This window comes from Diabrotica virgifera, chromosome 1, assembly GCF_917563875.1.
Source record: "Diabrotica virgifera virgifera chromosome 1, PGI_DIABVI_V3a".
Lineage (NCBI taxonomy): Eukaryota > Metazoa > Arthropoda > Insecta > Coleoptera > Chrysomelidae > Diabrotica > Diabrotica virgifera.
The window spans coordinates 114,112,755-114,134,967 of record NC_065443.1 but is presented as its reverse complement, the minus strand read 5'-3'; the positions used below and the strand labels follow the sequence as shown (position 1 = coordinate 114,134,967).

At 34.5% G+C, this 22,213-nt stretch overlaps 1 protein-coding gene and 1 long non-coding RNA gene across 5 annotated transcripts in view; one reads left to right on the top strand and one right to left on the bottom strand.

Annotated features, from left to right (window-relative positions):
• The window catches only part of LOC114347881 (rootletin), a 370,585-nt gene that overhangs the window by 107,348 nt on the left and 241,024 nt on the right, over nucleotides 1-22,213 (bottom strand). The window lies entirely within an intron of this gene.
• On the top strand, nucleotides 6,337-8,604 carry LOC126890467 (uncharacterized). 2 transcript variants are annotated; one of them, XR_007700332.1, is made up of 3 exons: nucleotides 6,359-6,994; nucleotides 7,516-7,882; nucleotides 8,311-8,604. It is a non-coding gene; the product is annotated as an uncharacterized LOC126890467 (long non-coding RNA). The 2 variants fall into 2 exon arrangements; XR_007700331.1 differs by having other exon boundaries at nucleotides 6,337-7,882.

Sequence of the window (22,213 nt, the reverse complement as noted above, 5' to 3'; positions counted from 1 at the left end):
AGATTTTGTCTTTTACAAAAATGGCGGGCATTCAAAATGAATCTGACGTACACAGGTACATGTGAAGATACGTTATATACATATATATATATATATATATATATATATATATATATATATATATATATATATATATATATGTTTAAAAACATGAGATGTAGATCCTTGAAACACACTCAGTGATCAAAGGATCCAAGGTTAATGGTTTGACGACCACTCGTACGAAATCAAACAGATGAAATAGAGAATGTGGAAAAATCCCCTTACGAACAATTCACACATCCACTATTTCGGGTTGGGAAAAATTTTTTTTTTTTTTGAGGGTTAAATGTCTAAAAAAGAGGGCGAAACACATTTCTAAGAACTGGTGTTTGGATCTTTGATTCTATTCGAAAAATTTTTCCCAACCCGAAATGGTGGATGTGTGAATTGTTCGTAAGGGGATTTTTCCACATTCTCTATTTCATCTGTTTGATTTCGTACGAGTGGTCGTCAAACCATTAACCTTGGATCCTTTGATCACTGAGTGTGTTTCAAGGATCTACATCTCATGTTTTTAAACATAGATTTTACTTACTTTAAGTAATTAGGGAATTAAAACTTGAGACTGTCATTGTCGGACTTGCCGTAGATTTACGCACCTTTTATGTCTAGGTCTCGAATGTTGTTTTTTGATTGGAATGTGTCTAAAGATATTCAACCTCTCATCTTTATTGATAAGCCCAGAGAGGTTGAAGAGGGCGAAACACATTTCTAAGAACTGGTGTTTGGATCTTTGATTCTATTCGAAAAATTTTTCCCAACCCGAAATGGTGGATGTGTGAATTGTTCGTAAGGGGATTTTTCCACATTCTCTATTTCATCTGTTTGATTTCGTACGAGTGGTCGTCAAACCATTAACCTTGGATCCTTTGATCACTGAGTGTGTTTCAAGGATCTACATCTCATGTTTTTAAACATAGATTTTACTTACTTTAAGTAATTAGGGAATTAAAACTTGAGACTGTCATTGTCGGACTTGCCGTAGATTTACGCACCTTTTATGTCTAGGTCTCGAATGTTGTTTTTTGATTGGAATGTGTCTAAAGATATTCAACCTCTCATCTTTATTGATAAGCCCAGAGAGGTTGAAGAGGGCGAAACACATTTCTAAGAACTGGTGTTTGGATCTTTGATTCTATTAAAAAAATTTTTCCCAACCCGAAATGGTGGATGTGTGAATTGTTCGTAAGGGGATTTTTCCACATTCTCTATTTCATCTGTTTGATTTCGTACGAGTGGTCGTCAAACCATTAACCTTGGATCCTTTGATCACTGAGTGTGTTTCAAGGATCTACATCTCATGTTTTTAAACATAGATTTTACTTACTTTAAGTAATTAGGGAATTAAAACTTGAGACTGTCATTGTCGGACTTGCCGTAGATTTACGCACCTTTTATGTCTAGGTCTCGAATGTTGTTTTTTGATTGGAATGTGTCTAAAGATATTCAACCTCTCATCTTTATTGATAAGCCCAGAGAGGTTGAAGAGGGCGAAACACATTTCTAAGAACTGGTGTTTGGATCTTTGATTCTATTCGAAAAATTTTTCCCAACCCGAAATGGTGGATGTGTGAATTGTTCGTAAGGGGATTTTTCCACATTCTCTATTTCATCTGTTTGATTATATATATATATATATATATATATATATATATATATATATATATATATATATATATATATATACTCATTAACCGATAATACGAAGCCAAAAGTTCCATATTGCCCTATTAATATGAAGCCCGCATCGACAATACGAGGCCCGACTCCGGGCTTCCTAAAGATTAACGTGTATATGTTTGAGCCTAAACTGTACGCTGCACAACGCTATCAATAACACATTTTTTTTTTGGGCTTCGAATTGTCAGGGAGTATCTCCAAACATACGCCATTTAGTTCATCGATTTCATGGGTAGGGGGCGTCTCGAACATTAGGTGTATATTTATATACACATTTAATATATTTACAGCGTATTCGAAGCCCGAGTTGATTCACATGCAGTACGAGTCCCGTTGAATTGGCAACATTGCTTCAAAGTATTGGCGATTGTTTTTAATACTCGAGACACCTTGTGCGGATTTAATGAGCCAGCTTTCTAAATTGTAATGGTGTGTTTTATAGAAGTATATCAAAAATATATACCGGGTGCTGCATCTCATTACGCACCATAGGAATTACAATGCACAAATAAAGAAATACATATTCCTGCTTCCCTAATTGTTTTAGCTAAAAGTCCATAAGACTTTTTTTGTAGCAAATTACTTTTTATATCAGATGGCATTCTCAAAAAACGGATTATTTTCGTCGTGGAGTGAAAATTGTCGAAAATATCTTCCCCTTTCCATCACCTATTTGAGTTATTAAGGAACAATCAACACCTTTTTTTTTTAATTTCAAAGATCTGTCATATTTGTTGGCACAAGATTATCGTCAATTTATCACACTAAAATAACTGCAAAATGATTTATTTATTTTAAATGATTTAATACTATAATAATACTAATACTTAATACACTAATCATAAAATTTAACAAACAACACAGTTTTAATATTTAATTAAAGCAAGTGCTCGAATATTCCACCATTTTGAACTAAACAATACCCTAATCTATTGTAAAATTCTCTACGAACGTTAGCCAATATTCGAGGAGAAGTTTTTCTACATTCTTCGCATATACTATTTTTAAGTTCTTCTAGTGAATTTAACTTTTTTTCGGAATAAATCCTGGTTTTCAAATGCCCCCAAAAAAAATCGTTTGGGGCAAGATCTCCAGACCTAGGGGGCCTCTTAATTTGGCAATTTGGTCCAATAATACAATCATTAAAACAATTGTTGAGAAATTCTTTTACAGTCTGGCTATTATGGGCAGGACATCCGTCCATTTGGAACCACACCTCGTGGTCTTCTCGGACAACCTCTGCCAAAGCAGGCAAAATGTCTTTATCTAATAACATTATAAAACGTTCTGCAGTTAGATTTTCCTCGTAGAAAAAGGGCCCAATTAAGTGATGACCTATTATTCCCAACCAGACTTTGTCTTCTTCGGGTACTGGGTGCGTGTTTCTAGAAAAAGCTGCGGTTTTGCAGTAGCCCATATCCTACAATTTTGTATATTGGGTTCATTGTTCAGAGTGAAAGTACATTCGTCCGTAAAACAGATATTTTTTAACTACGAAAGAAAACCTTCAGCAAGAGAGCGGCCAACAATATGTGCCATTTGCTTCAAAGACGTTATTACTCATTTTACCAGACACCTTTTCAGGCACCATCCAGATAATAAGGAAGTTCAGTTAATCAAATCTCTAAAGCCCAAAAGTAAGGAACGTATGGAACTTGTAGCTGCTTTAAGAAAACAAGGATATTTTATTCTACAAACAGAAAAAAATATTACACGCCCTGTTAAACCTTCAAAAAAACTAGATCCAAAATACTTTGTTTGTAGTCATTGTCTGGGACATTACACTAAAGAGTTTTTAAGCAAACACGTTAAAAGCTGTAAAAATAGGTCATCGTCAAACCCAAAGAATTGTTTATCTGCTTCACAAACTTTTATGGCGATGGTTAATGTGAAAAACTCAACTTTTTTACAAAATGCTCGAATTAAAGACGAAGTATTCAGTATCATGCGTCCTGATGACAAAAGTGAAGCAGTAAAGAATGATACCCTAATCTGTATGTACGGCGAAACTCTTCTCTCAAAACATAAAAGAAAACAAATAATTAATGTTATTTCGAATAAAATGAGAGAGTTGGGCCGTTTACTTATTACATTAAAAAAATCATATGATATTAAAAATTTATTTGATGCCTTGAAACCAGAACTATTTAATTACCTAATACTTGCTACCAAAGAAATAAGTGGTTATAGTGTAGAGAGTAAAAGCTTCAAATCACCATCACTAGCGTTGCATACGGGATCCAACTTAAAAACGGTTTGTGATGTAGCATACAAACTAGTTCTAGAAAAAAAACGTCTTCCTGGTATAGAATGGATCGATCAGAAAATTAAAAAAATCGAAATTAAAGATCTAAGAAAGTTAATTGAGGGTCACTGGTGTAACGAACTGTCTAGTTTAGCTTTGAAAACCCTTAAAGAGAAACACTGGGAAAAGCCTTTGCAATTGCCACTAGCAAGTGATACAGGGTGTTTCATTGGGAAACGGAAATACTTTAATTGTAAATAGAGGTCACCGAGGCGGTTCTAGGTATACTACATTTTTTGCCCTACCGGCTTTTATAACCGAGTTACAGGGTGTTTTATCGATTTTGCCAATTTCTTTCCTAAGTAATAACTTTGGAACCACCCTGTATATTTTTTTGATATTTGGTACACATGTGTATCATCCAAAACCCAAACGACCGACAAACTAATCACAAGAAAAATCCAGGTCCGGATTAACAAAAAATTATAAAGTAATTGTGACCTTAAAACAACACCCTGTATATTGAAATTCTGAAAATCTGTTTGCATATTTGAAAAGAGCACAAAAAACTAAGTCTAATTGTTCGCTTCCATTTTTCGGCCAGACAATTTTATGACTTTAATTTTAAAATTATATTGAATTTTTTAAGAACTCTGACATTAAAAAGAAGCTATTGTTAACTTTTAATTATAAATTATTAAAGCTATTGAATAAATACTCATTTTAAAAGTAATCAATACTTATTTACCACATTGGAACGACCCTATTAATCACAAGAAAAATCCAGGTCCGGATTAACAAAAAAAAAGTAAAGTAATTGTGATCTTGAAACAACACCCTGTATATTGAAATTTTCAAAATTTGTTTGCACATTTGAAAAGACCACAAAAATCTGAGTTTATCGGTTTGCTTTAATTTTTCGTGAAGGAAATTTAATGACTTTAATTTTGAAATTAAATATATTGATAATTTTAAGAACACTGAAATTAAAAAGCAGATTTTTAAAGCACTTTTAACAATAAATTATTAAAGTTATTAAATAAATACCCATTTTAAAAATATTCAATAAGTATTTACGACATTCGAATGACCCACTTACAAATCACAACAAAAATCCAGGTCCGGATTAACAAAACAATATAAAGTAATTGTAACCTTGAAACAACACCCTGTATATTGAAATTTTCAAAATCCGTTTGCACATAGGTATGAAAAGAGCACAAAAAACTACGTTTAATCGTTAGCTTCAATTTTTTGGCCAGACAATTTAATTAATTTAATTTTGAAATTATGTCGAAATTTTTAAGAACTCTGGGAACTCATAATAAAAATTTCGATATAATTTCAAAAGTAATGTCATTAAATTGTCTGCACAAAAAATTAAAGCGGGACATTAAACTTAGTTTTTCGTGCTCTCTTCAGGTGTGCAAACGTATTTTAAAAATTTCAATATACAGGGTGTTTTTTCAAGGTCAGATTTACTTTGTATTTTGTTGTTAATACGGACCTGGATTTTTCTGTGATTAGTAAGTAAGTCCTTCTAATGCTGTAAATAATAACTGATTATTTTTAAAATTAGTATTTATTCATTAACTTGAATGATTTATTAATAAAAGTGCTTTAAAAACCTGCTTATTAATTTCAGGGTTCTTGAAAATTTTAATATTTTTAATTTCAAAATTAAAGTTAATAAATATTTGCACAAAAAATCAAAGTGAATCTATAAACTCGGATTTTTGTGGTCCTTTCAAATGTGCAAACAATTTTTGAAAATGTCAATATACAGGGTGTTGTTTCAAGGTCAAAATTACTTTATGTTTTTTTGTTAATCCGGACCTGGATTTTTCTTGTGATTAATAATTGGGTCTTTCCAATGTGGTAAATAAATATTGATTCATTTTAAAATGAGTATTTATTCAATGAATTTAATAATTTATAATTAAAAGTTAATAATACCTGCTTCTTAATGTGGAGTTCTTAAAAAAATTCAATATAATTTCAAAATTAAAACCAAAAAATTGTCTGGCCGAAACATCGAAGAGAACTATTAGACTTAGTTTTTTGTGCTCTTTTCAAATATTCAAACAGATTTTTAAAATTTCAATATACAGGGTGTTGTTTTAAGGTCACAATAATTTTATAATTTTTTGTTAATACCGACCTGGATTTTTCTTGTGGTTAGTATGTCGGTCGTTTGGGTTTTATATTAGAGATATGTGTACCAAATATTAAAAAAAATATACAGGGTGGTTCTAAAATTATGGCTTAGGAAAGAAATGAGCAAAATCGATAAAACACCCTGTAACTCGGATATAAAAGTCGGTAGGGCAAAAAATTTAGTATACCTAGAACCGCCTTGGTGACCTCTATTCATCATTAAAGTATTTCCGTTTCCCAATGAAACACTCTGTATAAAGCTTTTTAATGACTACTTAAATGCGCTATCAGCTGAATCGTTTAAACTACTTCAGGAAAATACCAATATTAGAAGTAATTATAAAAAATTGACAGAATGTATTTTGGCTAAGACGGTGATTTTTAACCGTAAAAGAGTAGGGGACGTGCAGTATTTAACAGTAGAAACCTACGGGAGGAACTACGATACACTTAATCAAGAAAGTTTTACAGAGGCACTCACTGAAGTTGAAAAGATTATATATAAAAATCATAGGCGTTTTGTAACTGGAGGTAAAGGCTCAAAACCTGTTCCAATTTTATTTTCATTCCAGACGCAAAAATACATTAGCCTTTTACTAAAAGTCAGACAAGAAACCAATGTTGTACCAGAAACCAATCCATATCTTTTTGTGCAAATCCTGATTCCGAAGATCGCTGGATGTCTGGCGCAAACACAATTAGAAAGATAGCTATTAATTGTGGAGCCAAACATCCAGAACTATTGACATCAACTAGATTTTGGAAACAAATTGCCACGACTCTGCAATTATTAGCCCTCGATGATGACGAAATGGAACAAATCGCCACTTTTATGGGACATACAAAGAAGACACATACCGAGTTTAACAGGTAATGTCAACTTTAAGAGTATGCATGCACTGTTAATTTTGGTTAGGATTTTTTTAAACTTTTTATGCTTGATATGATATATCATACATAATGTAATAGAATTAGCAACAATGGTAAAGTTTCGAAAAGTTTACTTTAAAGGTATCTCGTACACAAAATATTTCAAAAAGCTTTCTTTGAAAAATAGTTAAAACCGGGTTTTAATTGTTCCTTGTCCGAACTTAGCAAAACGCGTGTTGAGTCTAAATTTGTTTAATGAATAAACATTTCTTTTTAAAATTTACCAGCATATTTTCTTTCAGCCTTTCCGATATATTTGAATGCGATATATGAAAAATCGTTATTTCCCCTTTAATATTCGAAAATCGTTGTTAGAATGTATGCTTCATAAATCCGTATTTAAAATAAATTATTGTTCTATTAGACTCTCACTGTTTCCGATAAGGTAAATTCGATGGATACCTAAACCATGTATCTACATAGACATTTAAATCGTTTTAAAATTAATAAAATACTTTTAGACTACCGCAAGATATCTACCAGACTGCTAAAGTAGCAAAGATTCTTTTACTTATGGAAAAAGGCAAGGGAAATCGGTACCGAGGAAAAAAATGAAGTGAAATCAATATAGATGATAACGAATACTATAGCTCTGAATACGAAGGCGATGAAGAACCGATTATGCAGAAGGTGCTAAAGCGGGTTACAAGGGGAAAAAACCTGAAGACGAATTAGATGGAGATTCTGACAGATATGTGCATCAGTCAACGGAACGTGATCAACATAATGAAAACACATTATCAAGAAATTATTTTAAAAAGGCGACTAGGCCGTTTCACGAATCTAACGAAGAAAATAGTGAAGAACCACCAACAAAAAAAACTAAAGGTATGAATAAGTAAAAGTGTCTACGATCATCACAAAACAAAATTTTTTGATATTCCGCCATATTTTGTTTAAAGTTACGTTATCAATGAATAAATATAAAAGTAAAAAGATAAAAGAAAGAAAAAACGGGAATACCTAAGATTTTTCCCTACTTTTGTTTTTTCAAAATTACCACCGTTATTACCAGGTTAACATAGAAAATATTTTTGGCGGTTAGAAATTTTAATATTAAAATAAAACTTTAAATGAATATAGGTCATAACTTTTTAAACGACCACTTTACTTTTCTGCGCTTAAAATTTGGATTATTCCTGTGGATCCGTCCCTGGAAAAAATATGAAATAATAATATTAGATATTAAAATATTTAGTTAAAATATATTCATACGTGATTTTTTTTGTATTTTTTTAACGTTTTGACGTTTTTAGAATCAACCACGAAATCCATCCAGAGATTCAGAGCCAAATGGTCAGATAATGAAAAACAAGTTTTACTTCAGTACTTTGAAAAACATATTGAAAAAAAAATTACCCCTCGGAAACATGAATGTGACGAACTACTGAAACTACATCCACACGTGTTCGAAAATAAGGACTGGGTCCGAATAAAAACATATGTGTATAATACATTCCGTGAAAGGAAGTGATTGCTTATTTTTATTTTTACTGAACCACATACTCGTAATAGATTATTTTTAGTTCCAATAAATTACTTTTAAATAATATATATTTTATTTTCAAAAATGTTTAAACCTAAACAAATCCGATTTTTGTACGAAAAGATCATTTTTAAATATGATCAGGTACGCAATATAAAATAGTGAAAGTTGAGAAATCTGACAACCCTGTCGGGCTTCATATAGTCTGGTAAATATAAACATTTTATACAATTGGCTTCGTATTGCCTTCAAATGTTTGGGCTTCGAAAGACCTAAACCATATATCTACTATTTGTGTATTAAAATAACTTACCCCTCAAAGGTTGCCTTTACTAACTTTAGAATTTCCTATATAACTACATAAAATACACTCCTCTATCGGGCGTATTAAGGATGGGCTTCCGGTTGTCTGACTAATATAGTGGGCTTGGTATTAATAGAGTAATGTGTATATATATATATATATATATATATATATATATATATATATATATATATATATATATATATATATTAGCACTTCGAGCCAAGCAGGCTCATGGCTTGGTTTACAATCTTCCTCCATTCTTGCTTGTTCTTCGCTTTTTCTTTCCAATTGGTTGCATTGATATACTTCAGGTCATCATTAACTTCATGGCTCCATCTGGTCCTAGGTCTTCCTTTTCTCTTTTTACCACCTATTGTAGCGCTTAACATGATTTTAGGCATTCTAACTTGGGCCATTCTTTGGACATGTCCTAACCATCTAAGTCTTTGTGATCTTACAACTGCAATTAATGATATATACCCATTCGTTTGGGTTACTAAAAGATAAAATTTTGATATCTATAGTTTTTTTGATTAAATGCATATTTTTCGAGTTATTCTCAAAAAACCCTCTAAAAAAGTCGATTTTTCCGTCGAAAAACTGTTACTTTCAACCACGAATAACTCGAAAAATATTAGTTTTACGAAGAAAATGCAAAAAACATTTTTTTCTTAAAATCACCTTTTACATCGATTTACATGGTTAAAATGTAATAAAAAATTCCCACCCCCGAGACGGGGTGGCAACTACCCCCAAGGTTTTAGCGTACCGCAGCATGATATAGAAAGTGATCCTTGGACTATTCCCTACCTTCTGTAAAAATTTCAAGTAAATCCATGCTGGACGAAAAAATTGCGAGCCAAAATGCTTCATTTCCTCGACTATCAAAAGCTATCGTGCTATTACTCACATATGTATAGCCGCCATTTTGAATGCTTGCCATTTTTGTAAAAGGCAAAATCTGAGATGGCCTCATATCTACTAGATTTGAACTTTTGTATGTGTAGTATATGTGGTCCAAATTGTATGCTTCTACCGTTAAATTCACAATAATTCTTATAATATTTCCACGAATCTGCCACACATAGGTACATCTGAAGATACGTTATGCATTTATTAAATGGTAATTAACACAACTAAAAAGTTCAAAATATTTTCTAAAACATATTCTTACGCTCGTTTCAATGGTGGTATTACCATTTAAAAAATTAATATATACAGGGTGAAAAAATTGAAAATAAATTATTTACATAATATAAAATAGTTTTACATAAAAAACCAGAAAAAACACAACTTCTGGTAAACCGATTCTTCCAGTTCACGACATAAATCTTATAAATCACAAAAAAAACCTATGTACCAAATTTGGTTGAAATCGGACTTTTCATTCAAAAGATATCTTGCTATTAGTCACATATGTATAGTCGCCCATTTTGAATGACCGCCATTTTTGTAAAAGGCAAAATCTGAGATGGCCTCATATTTAAATTTGAACCTTTATATGTGCAGTATATGTGGCCCAATTTATATGCTTGTATCATTAAATGTGCAATTCTTATAATATTTGCACGAATCTGCCGCACTATGAGAGCTTGGCGCCAACAGGCCAATATATTTTTAAATGTTGTGATTACAGTTTTCGTCTGACAATTGACATATTTTTCGTACGCGTGGATAAAGGTTCTTATAAATTAGTGAAATGCTTTCGTTCAACAATCACGCGCAAGAATTCTTATTTTTTTCGATTATCCACAGAGAACGGCAGTTCTCACCAGTGGCGCACAACACCCCTACATGCGACACTATAATACACGAAATTTTCGATTTTCTAAACCTGACTGAATTTAAAATTGGGCCAAATCCCATCTTAAAGTTTAGGAAAAGACTCGTCCATCCATATGTTAACTCTCCATTTTGGTCCAAGGGTGTGGATTTTACGGCCCTTCCCATTTAAAGCCTGTTTTTCGTTCTCGTCCCCAAAACACCCAAAAATTTCAAAAATTTAAGCCCGACCTTTGCGACTTCTGATAGCACAGATCATTACCTTTCCAACGCATGTTTAATTTTGAAAATCGGTTATACCATTCAAAAGTTATCGAGCTCAGAAATATGACTCAATTTTTATTTAAAAATGGAAAATGTTTGTGGATATGTATGTATGTATGTATGTATGTATGTATGTATGTATGTATGTATGTATGTATGTATGTATGTATGTGTGTGGAAAAGTTACACCGATCTGAATTTTTTTTCTGTGTTTCAAGAGGGTGTGAGGGTCGGTTCAGAACCGGTCTAATTTTAGACTTCTGACTACCCGTAAGCCAGCTAGAGGGCTAGGTAGATACAAAATAGCATATTTTTTGGGCGTATATATCTTAGGTTCAAGGAAAGAAAGGAAAACCGCAAATACACCAAATCAATAGGGTTGAGTTAAGCTTTCAAATGGCGGCTAAGCGATCAAGCTGAGACATACACACTGCTCACCATAGCCAAAAAACTGAAAAATTAAACTTTGAAAATTTTGGTTTTTCGACAATTACTCAAAATTTCAACCTACGAATTGCGCCAATAACTCAGCGTTTGTAGAAGGACTCAGGATGCGTCTAACGGTGTATACCTTATATCTGGGAAAATTCGAATTTTTAAGTTATAGGCTTCATAAATATCATCAAATCTATTTCTTATGGGAAAACGGTTTTTCAAGCTCAATAATTCCTGTAATACGTTCAGTTATTATACTCGATCTTGGATGCATCAGATACTACTTGTCAATACGTTTCAAATTCATGTTCAGTGATCAACATCAGTTAAGCCGTTCAGAAGTTATAGAGCTCCAAAAGTATAATTAGTCCAGGAACTGAAATTTTTCACTTCGCAATTTTTACAGAATGGATAGATTTGCTTGAAAATTTGACAATAAGTAGTGGATAGTCCAAGGATAAAAATCTATATGATTGCCGAAAGACGCTTTGAGATGGTTGCCACCTCATCTCGAGGTTGGAAATTTTTTATTATATTTTGACCGTAAATGCCCTTCCTATTTAGGGTCGTCTCTTTTTCGTTCTGGTCCCCAAAACTCCCAAAAACTTCGAAAATTTAAGTCAGACCTTTGCGGCTTCTAACAGTACTGATCATTACCTTTCCAACGGATGTCTAATTTTGAAAATTGGTTATACCATTCAAAAGTTATAGAGCTATAGGATATGTATTTATGTGTGTTTGAAAGTTAAACGGATTTGATATTTTTTCTCTGTGTTTGAAGAGGAGGTCAGGGCCGATTTAGAACCGGTGTAGTTTGTGACTTTTGACCACCCATAAGCCAGCTATAGGACTTGGTATGTACAAAACGGCATATTTTTTGGGGGTATATATATTCGGATCAAGAAGAGGCAGGAGAACCGCAAATACATCAAATCAATAGTGTTGACTTAAGCTTTCAAATGGTGTCTAAGCCGTCAGGATCAGACACACACGACTCAGTATAGCCGAAAAACTGAAAAACTAAACTTTGAAAATTTTGGTTTTTCGACAATTACTCAACATTTCAACCTACGAATTGCGCCAATAACTTAGCATTTGTAGAAGGACTCAAGACGAATCTAACGGTGTATACCTCATATCCGGGAAAATTCGAATTTTTAGGTTATAGGCTTCATAAATATGATAAAATCTATTTCATGTGGGAAAAACGGTTTCTCAAGCTCAATAATTCCTGTAATAGCTTCAGTTATCATACTTGACCTTAGATCCATCCGATATCACTGGTCAATACGTTTCAAACTCATGTTTACTGATCAAAATCGGTTAAGCCGTTTGGAGTTATTAAGCTACAGAAGTATAATCCAATTAACGATTATTCCCGAAATAGTTTACGTATGTTAATGTATGTAGTTGTAGTGGTTACGACGCTAAATTTGATCTGGCAACGGGCAATCCGACTTCATTTACCGGCCATCTCAATATTTTTTTTCAATCTATTTCGAATAGAAAAAAATCTAGTGTACATTCGATGGACACTAGATCATTTGGGAGATAATGCAACAAAGGTGACCATTTATACAGTTTGACGTGTAATAGAGGAACATTGCATTCAACTTCATACATTTAATTTATAAATAACTTTGAAAAACTCCTGATACAAGAAAAAAAACCGCTAAACGCCGTAAAAATGAGTGGCGCATAAAATATTCCAGCTACAAAAGATCTGATATGAATATTACGTGGCGCGAAAATGGATTTTCATTTGATGCAAAACAAAATTCTAGTTTTATTTTAAAAGATTTTTCCATAATATTTGAAGTAAACGCGCCACAAAAGAGTTTCAAAATTCAAACTGTATCAAAGTTACTCTTTTGTGGCGCGTTTACTTAAAATTTAGCAAATATTATGGAAAAATCTTTTAAAATAAAACTAGAATTTTGTTTTGCGTCAAATGAAAATCCATTTTCGCGCCACGTAATATTCATATCAGATCTTTTGTAGCTGGAATATTTTATGCGCCACTCATTTTTACGGCGTTTAGCGGTTTTTTTTCTTGTGTAGAATTACTGCCGATAATTGGGGTTGTGCCGAAAATAGGATCGTTTACCTTATATAGTTTTTATAAAGTTTTTCACGAAAGAATGGTTAACTTGGTATTAGTTATGTTGTTTATTATTATGAGAACAAATATAAGTAATTCCGGTTACATAAATCAGTGGCGTAGCTAGCGTGGATGATACCCGGGGCGGTAATCGATGGTGTCACCCCAAATCCTAAAAATAAAGGTTGTTAAAATCAACGAAAATCCGATAAAAGTATGTCTTGAATAATGAAAAAATTAAGAATTATAGTTAACGAAACTGCAGTAAATAGTATATCATCATCATAATCTAGACGTAATCTTCCACTGCTGAACATAGGCCTCCTCTATGTTTCTCTATGTCTCTCTATCTTGAGCTATCACTATCTAGTTCCCGGCAGTTCTATACAGGGTGAGTCATAACTATAGGGACATAGACTAAGGACAGGTTATTTGGACCAAAATATGGCTATTGGGCCAAATATGCCTTAATAAAATGTTGCTGAGAAAAAAGATACAGGGTGTTAAAGTTAATTTTTGTTTTTCGTTTGTTGCTAATAGTTTCCCTGTATATTTATAAATTGCTAACAAAATTGACACAGAGGCATAATCTTAGACAAGAAATAGTATTTTATCTACAATTTTACGTTTTGTCATAGAGGGCGCCACGTGGATCATTCCTGATGATCAAATTGAGTCTAAACTTTTTCTGATGAAACTTTTTAGTAATTTTTATTAGAAAATATGACGTAAACATCATTTTTACGTAAAATTGGTACTCTTGTTTAAACATGATAATTTCAACCGTTTTCGATAAAAACGCAATTGAAGATTTCAGGAACTCAGAAGGGGATATCAAATACCAAACTAATAAACAAAGTTGCAACTGAAATGATTGTGACGAGGCATTTCAATCAAAAAAGTAATGATTACTTTTAAAAAATGCAACACTACACTACACTGTCACATCAAAAATAATTTACTCTGAACAAATGACATTTACCAACAACAATTATCTGACAGTCCAAAGCATACTTTTTGTACAATAAATATATTATACACGGCTCACTAAAATAATTAGTTACGCCCCTGTACTACTGATTACTTAAAATTCAAGTAGTATTTATGTAACCTTTCTGGAAACTCCAGGTTATTGTTGAGACTCGCATTTGAACCCCTCGCCGGGGCAGATCGTCAAAAGCTTCCTAACGAGAATCATCTCTAATCTATCGACGCTCCCGCTATTCGTAAAAAGGCCGCATTTTACCGGCTTTTTTTGCTATCGTTTTATACCGCTCAGATAATTCAATCTGCTCAGTATTATCGACGATGATTTATTTAGCGTATTAGTGAGTGCCTTACAAATGAACCAAATGGATTATGGAATTCAATCAGAGCTCTGATGTGACACGTCATCAAGGAATAAAACTGTAAGTACTCTACATGTATGTGAACATAACTTATTAGTCGTGATACTGTATGCATTTTGAACCATATACCTCTCGTAGCAAATATTCTTTGTGCCATTTATGCAGATAATACTTTAAATTACATATGAAAAATCGTTATCTACTCTTAACCAGCTTACCTATGGGAATATACTCTATAACCGTACAATAAGTATAGGTTACTATTGTTAAGGATACTTTACGTATTGCCTAAACATTTCTGTTCCATCGAGCCGTATCATATTAATTATTTATTAATTAAATCCTCAAGGTCCTTCGTATTTGCATATTTTGATAATCTCTATTCTGAGAATAACGGTTTTTCATTTATAGTGTCTTTCTGTTGCATTTGGAAATTTCCAAGCCACGCCGCCCCGGCACAAAAATAAAATATTCCTCTCTTTCTGCACTCAAATTCTCAGTATTTAACCCAGCACGTCTCTACAATAGCTGGTAGGTTGTTAAGCCCGGTCTACACGTGCAATTTCAGAAACTACTTGCTTTGTTCAAATAAAGGAGTCGTTTTGTTTGTATGAAAAAATATTTGCATATATTACATTATTTTATTTTCGTAAATATATTTTTCTGTTTATAGTATACAAAAAGTGTACTCATTTCTTGGCTGATAGTACGGGTGTTATAATTTTAACATTGTTTGTTCAACCTTTTGATTTAAATTAAATTTATAATTTTGAATCCGATTAAGCCTGGTTCACAGGTTACAAAAAATTATTAAAAATAATTTTGTTTTCTTGCATAAATTGTAAGTTTTTGCTACATTTAGCTTCGCTTAAGCTCATTTTACACTTCTAGAAAACTATAGAAAATAAATAATTGTTTTTTTCCTTCAATTTAATTAATTTAAATACTTGTTAAGGGTGTCTCACACTTGCTGAAAAATACCCATTTTGGAAAATTGCATATATTTTGAAATTTTATAGTTTTGCATTTCATATACTAATCTGCGCTCATACAGGGTGATACTATTAAGCCAATCTCACACTATTAAACGTGTAATATATATATATTGTACATATTCTCTCATTTTCGCATCGATTTATAGGTTTAGACATTTGCAAATAATCTATCTAATCTCACATTCTCGCAACATGGCTGACCGATCAAAATATAACCGACAGAGGCTCACCGCAAAACTTGATATAACCAAGTTGGCTGATTCGGTTCCCACAACTCTTAATTCTCTAAACAAATATAAAATTCGTGAAATAATTTCACAACTCAAACATTCTTACGGACTTTTCCGCGATGCTCAAAATGTGCTGGAGACGATCCCCGAGGAACCTACCCCCCTCTACTGATTCCTCTGTGGTTTTTGATAAATATTTGGATACAATTTCTCTATTGGAAGAAAGGTTAGAGGTCATTGAAAGTTCTAATGTGACTGCTACCCCCTCCCTCCAATTTGACCCTAATTCTTCTCTAACCTCACAGTCTATGGCTAGGCAACGAACAGTAAACCTCCCTCGTATTCAGTTAAAACCATTTAGTGGCTTAGTTACTGAATACAATTCATTCATTGAGACCTTTGATACAATAATAGGATCTGATACTACATTAAGTGATCTGGAAAAACTCATTTACCTCAAAAGTTTTCTAACTTCCGAGCCTTTGACGCTTCTCGAGCATATCCCACTCACAGGTGACAATTACAAAATAGCCCGGGATAACCTGACACAAAGGTACGCCAACTCTAAATCGCTTATCAAAACTCTCATCTCTCAAATTCTTGATGCGCCTCCTATTTCTGGAAACGCAAATCACTCACAATTAAGAAATTTTCATACGGTCATGTCAAATAATTTCAAGGCCCTATTGAACTTGAATAGGCCCCCTTCAGATCTCTTGCATTTACTTCTCATACATATCGCTACTCAGAAACTCGACGCACCTACCATTAGGGCTCTTGAGTTCCAATCCGGTGGTAGCCAAGCTACCCCTGATTTTGTCCATTTTCTAGGGGAAATCGAGACACGCGTTGTTCATCTTGAGAATATTCAATCTCAATCAAAACCAAAATCGACTACTACTTCCAGACACTCTTTACACCTAGCCTCAGACACTTCTACCAGTAACCTTTCGCCTCGCTTAGGTCCTAAGAAATGTTCCTATTGCAACGACTCTCACTCGATCTACTCTTGTCCTCAGTTCAAGCAGTTGAATTCTAAAGAACGTTTTAGTTTTGTCAAACAAAATAAATTTTGTATTAATTGTCTTGGGTCTCACATGCTCGATCAGTGTAAATCCAAATTCTCTTGCATAGTTTGTAAATCTCGTCATCACACGTTGCTCCATTTCGACAAAACGGGTCATAGTAACCCTTCCGCGGCTGTTGGCCAACACAACTCAAATAATCATAATAAAAACCGCTATCTCAAATAACTCCCATACACAGGGTAATTCACAACAGGGGCCCTCACATGTTAGAGCTCCTGAAACGGAAGTTAATCTTCAAAATTCGACTCCACATTCAATGGCTCTATCTGCAGCCTCGCTTGATAATCATTTGGTGTTATTAAGCACACTCCAGGTCTATCTTGTCGCTCCTAGCGGCAAGAGGGTCTTCGCAAAGGCACTTTTAGACTCGGCCTCACAGGTTTCATTTATTAGTGCTGACCTCGTAAAGGAACTGTCACTCACCACTAGAGATGGAAAATTACGGATCAATGGAATTAACTCCACCTCATCCTCGTCTCAATCTATTGTAGATACAACAATTTTCGCTGTCGCTAACGACGTTCCTTTTGACATCTCGTGCTCTGTACTCCCAAAGATAACAAATCCGCTTCCTCAAATTTCTATTTCGGCGAGCAAACTAAACATACCCTCAGAGATACCATTAGGTGATCCGATGTTCCATGTAACATCCCCAATTGGTATCCTGCTCGGTGCAGACCTGTATAACGATATCATTCAACCTGAAATAATTCGTTTGGGAAAAGGTCTTCCCGTTCTTCAACGCACTCTACTCGGGTACACGATATCAGGGTCAGTTCCAGACTTTGCTCTTAAGTCGAAAAATACTAAAAAGGCTTTGGAATTTTATTCAAACTCTCTCGTTACTTGTTGTTCTCATAACACTCCTTCCGCCGTAAATGAGCCGGTAGTGTCCAACGAGGAACTATCCGATCATTTACAAAAATTCTGGGAGCTGGAAGAAGCCGCTCCTCAGAACACCGATCTCATTAATGATCACCCCGCTGAAATTAATTTTGTAAAACATGTTAATGTTCTCCCCAATGGACGATATGAGTCCACACTCAATCTCAAACTCCCTATCGAAGATATAGACATGGGAAATTCGTTTCTCTCGGCAAAAAGACGTTTTCTCAGTCTCGAGAAACGTTTTCAACTCAACCCTGATTTATTGGAAAAATATCAGGACATTATATCGGAATATCTCAATAACGGACAAATAATTCAAGTGCCGTTAAAAATGCTAAATGACTCAGGTAAACCTAATTACTTTCTCCCTCACTTTCCCGTTTTCAAATCCAACTCTACTACTTCCACTCGTATAGTTTTCGATCCAAACAATAAATCGTCTACGGGAATCTCCCTCAGTGACGTCATAGACAAAGGTTATGTCGTCCAACATGAACTTTTTGACATTCTCGCTAAGTTTCGTCAGTTTAAATTCGCACTAGTAGGCGACATCAAGGCTATGTTCCTACAAATCGCCATTTGTCCCACTGAAACATTTCTGTTAAATTTTCTCTTTAGGGACAATATTCAGCAGCCTTTACGGTGCTATCAATTTCAAAGATTACCCTTCGGGCTCCCAAGTAGCCCATTTATCGCTCAAAGAGTTATCAAGCACATCGCTGACAACAACAAACATACCCACGAACTTGCTACTAGTGTTCTGCAAGAATCTATCTATATGGATGACCTGATCAGCGGTGCTGACATTCATGAATTAAGTTGTCTTTTCGAACAATTAACTTCTTTGCTAGAAACCCATGGTTTCCTCCTCCACAAGTGGAACTGCAGTTCTTCAGAATTTCTGTCTCAACACAATTTAAATCCCGTCTCTGAAGTCAGTCTTAACTTCACGGGATCTGATAAAGTCTTAGGCATATTCTGGGATTCAGAACGCGACCACTTTTCGTTTAAAACTCCTATCTTCAAATTGGCTAATGTTGTTACTAAACGTACTATTCTCTCCTACATTGCTACTTTGTATGACCCGCTAGGATGGTTATCCCCTGTCCTTGTGAACGCTAAGCTCTTGATACAGGAAATATGGTCCCAGAAACTGGACTGGGATCAACCCATTGACTCACCCATCATTATGAAAAATTGGCAAAACCTCTTATCGACATTCAAAACTATAGAAGAGGTCAAGGTACCTCGATGCTTACTTTTACAAAAGAAAGTTGTTGATGTTCAATTAATTATTTTCACCGACGCATCGGAAAAAATATACAGCACTTGTGTGTATCTCAAAGCGACATACTCAGACTTTTCTGTATCGTCGCGGCTTATCGCTTCTAAAAACAAAATTTCTCCGCTAAAAAATAAACTCACCATCCCCAAATTGGAACTTTGTGGAATAGTGTTGGGAGTCACTCTGGCTCATAGACTTTTTCACATCTTCAAGAAAAATTTGAGTATATCTTCATCTCATCTCTTTGCTGACTCTACAATTGCCTTGTCTTGGATACTTTCTAAAAAACACATTTGGAACATTTTTGTACAAAACAGAATTCAAAAGGTCAATTCCTTGTTGGAAACCTTTCCTTGTGATTTCCATTTCGTCAGAAGTCACGAAAACATCGCTGACCCCGCTTCCAGAGGGATAAATGTCTTTGATAATCCCCAGACCACCGAAGACTGGTTATGCGGACCTAGCTTTATTAGAGACAATCCCATCGATTTTTCTCTTCATCAAATTCCTCATTTTCAGGATGATCTTCCTGAATTAAGGAAGTTAGTTGTCTCAAACATAGCAACAAATCACGAACTCAACGACACCTTTGAAAATCTATTCGCTAAATCTTCTTCTTTTCGTAAAATTCAAAGAATTGTCGCTTATCTTTTTAGATTCATCAGTAATATTAAAAAGAAAATAAATAACTCTCCACGAGATACGGATATATTGACGCCACCCGAAATGGAGATCGCTGATCACGCGATCATCAGGTATATCCAAAGTATCTACTTTAAAAAAGAGATTCTTGAATTAAAAAATGCTAAACTCGTGACCAATAAAGCCATTCGTAAACTCAACCCCTTCCTACAACATAATGATGGGCTGATTCGTGTGGGAGGACGTCTCCGACACGCCCCCATATCGTATAATCAAAAACACCCCATTCTACTTCCTTCTAAATGTCGAGTTGTAGAACTAATCTTGACTCAAGCTCATCATAAGTTATTACATTCAGGCGCGCAAACAGTACTTTCGTATGTCAAAATGAAGTACTGGCCAATTGACGGATTAAGACAGATTAAACGCTTAATTCGTAAGTGTGTAAACTGTTTCCGATTCATGACACCCAATTCTGTTCAACAGATGGCAGATATGCATCCCGATCGTGTACTCCCCACTAGACCCTTCCAAGTCGTCTCAGTGGACTATGGGGGGTTCTTCTTAATTAAGTCCTCACATTTGAGGAAGGCACCGCTTTACAAAGCATACGTAGCCTATTTCATTTGCATGAGCACTAAATGTGTTCATATCGAACTCGTCACAGGATTAAGCGCAGAAGCCTATATTCTTACTCTGAAAAGGTTTATTGCCAGAAGATCCACGCCCAGTATTATTTGGAGCGACAATGCCACAAATTTCCATGGGGCAAAAAATGAAATGCGCGAATTCTATGATTTTTTCTTAAATCAAAATAATTCGGAACAGATTAAGGAATTCTGTACTCAAAACTCCATAACTTTCAAGATGGGTGTTCCCCGCAACCCCCATCAATTCGGCCTCCATGAGGTAGGAATAAAGAGTGTGAAGTATCACCTCTATCGAATTATAGGAAATTCCCACTTCACCTTTGAAGTGTTTAACACAGTATTATGCCAAATCGAGGCTATTCTAAATTCGAGACCCATCACTAGGATGTCGTCTGACGCCAATGACTTCGCTTTCCTATCTCCAGCTCACTTCTTAGTTCAAAGAAGTTTAACCGCGCCCCCTGAACCAAGTGTTTCAGAGATACCTGAAAATAGGTTGAATCTTTTTCAGCGTATTAGTAAAATTCAACAGCAATTTTGGAAATTGTGGAAAAAAGACTATCTTTGCCTCCTGCAGCAAAGAAATAAATGGACCGACCCTACTGACCCTGTCAAGATCGGGGATTTGGTTCTGTTGAAGGAGGATGGTACTCCTCCACTCTTATGGCCAACTGCCAGGGTAATAGATGTATTGCCTGGTAAGGATGGTCTAGTTCGTACTGTCAAGATTCACACTACTCACGGTGATTTTCTTCGTGGTATTACGAAAATCGCTGTGATTCCCCTGGAAGATTAAAATCTATCCCTAGGGGGAAAACTTATCGTTTTCCTCCATTTTATCGTTGTTACCCCTTGTGTATATAAACTCTAATTTCTTCAAACATTTCTTATCGTTGTGCACATCTTTGCCAATCCCCTCTCTTCGAGGTGATATAGGCCATCTCTCTCGCCTGTCGCCCCCGGCAATATGTACAATAAATATATTATACACGGCTCACTAAAATAATTAGTTACGCCCCTGTACTACTGATTACTTAAAATTCAAGTAGTATTTATGTAACCTTTCTGGAAACTCCAGGTTATTGTTGAGACTCGCATTTGAACCCCTCGCCGGGGCAGATCGTCAAAAGCTTCCTAACGAGAATCATCTCTAATCTATCGACGCTCCCGCTATTCGTAAAAAGGCCGCATTTTACCGGCTTTTTTTGCTATCGTTTTATACCGCTCAGATAATTCAATCTGCTCAGTATTATCGACGATGATTTATTTAGCGTATTAGTGAGTGCCTTACAAATGAACCAAATGGATTATGGAATTCAATCAGAGCTCTGATGTGACACGTCATCAAGGAATAAAACTGTAAGTACTCTACATGTATGTGAACATAACTTATTAGTCGTGATACTGTATGCATTTTGAACCATATACCTCTCGTAGCAAATATTCTTTGTGCCATTTATGCAGATAATACTTTAAATTACATATGAAAAATCGTTATCTACTCTTAACCAGCTTACCTATGGGAATATACTCTATAACCGTACAATAAGTATAGGTTACTATTGTTAAGGATACTTTACGTATTGCCTAAACACTTTTCATAAATGAAATAATATTTGAAATCCTTTTTTAAGGCTTTAAGTAGTTCGACTGCGTT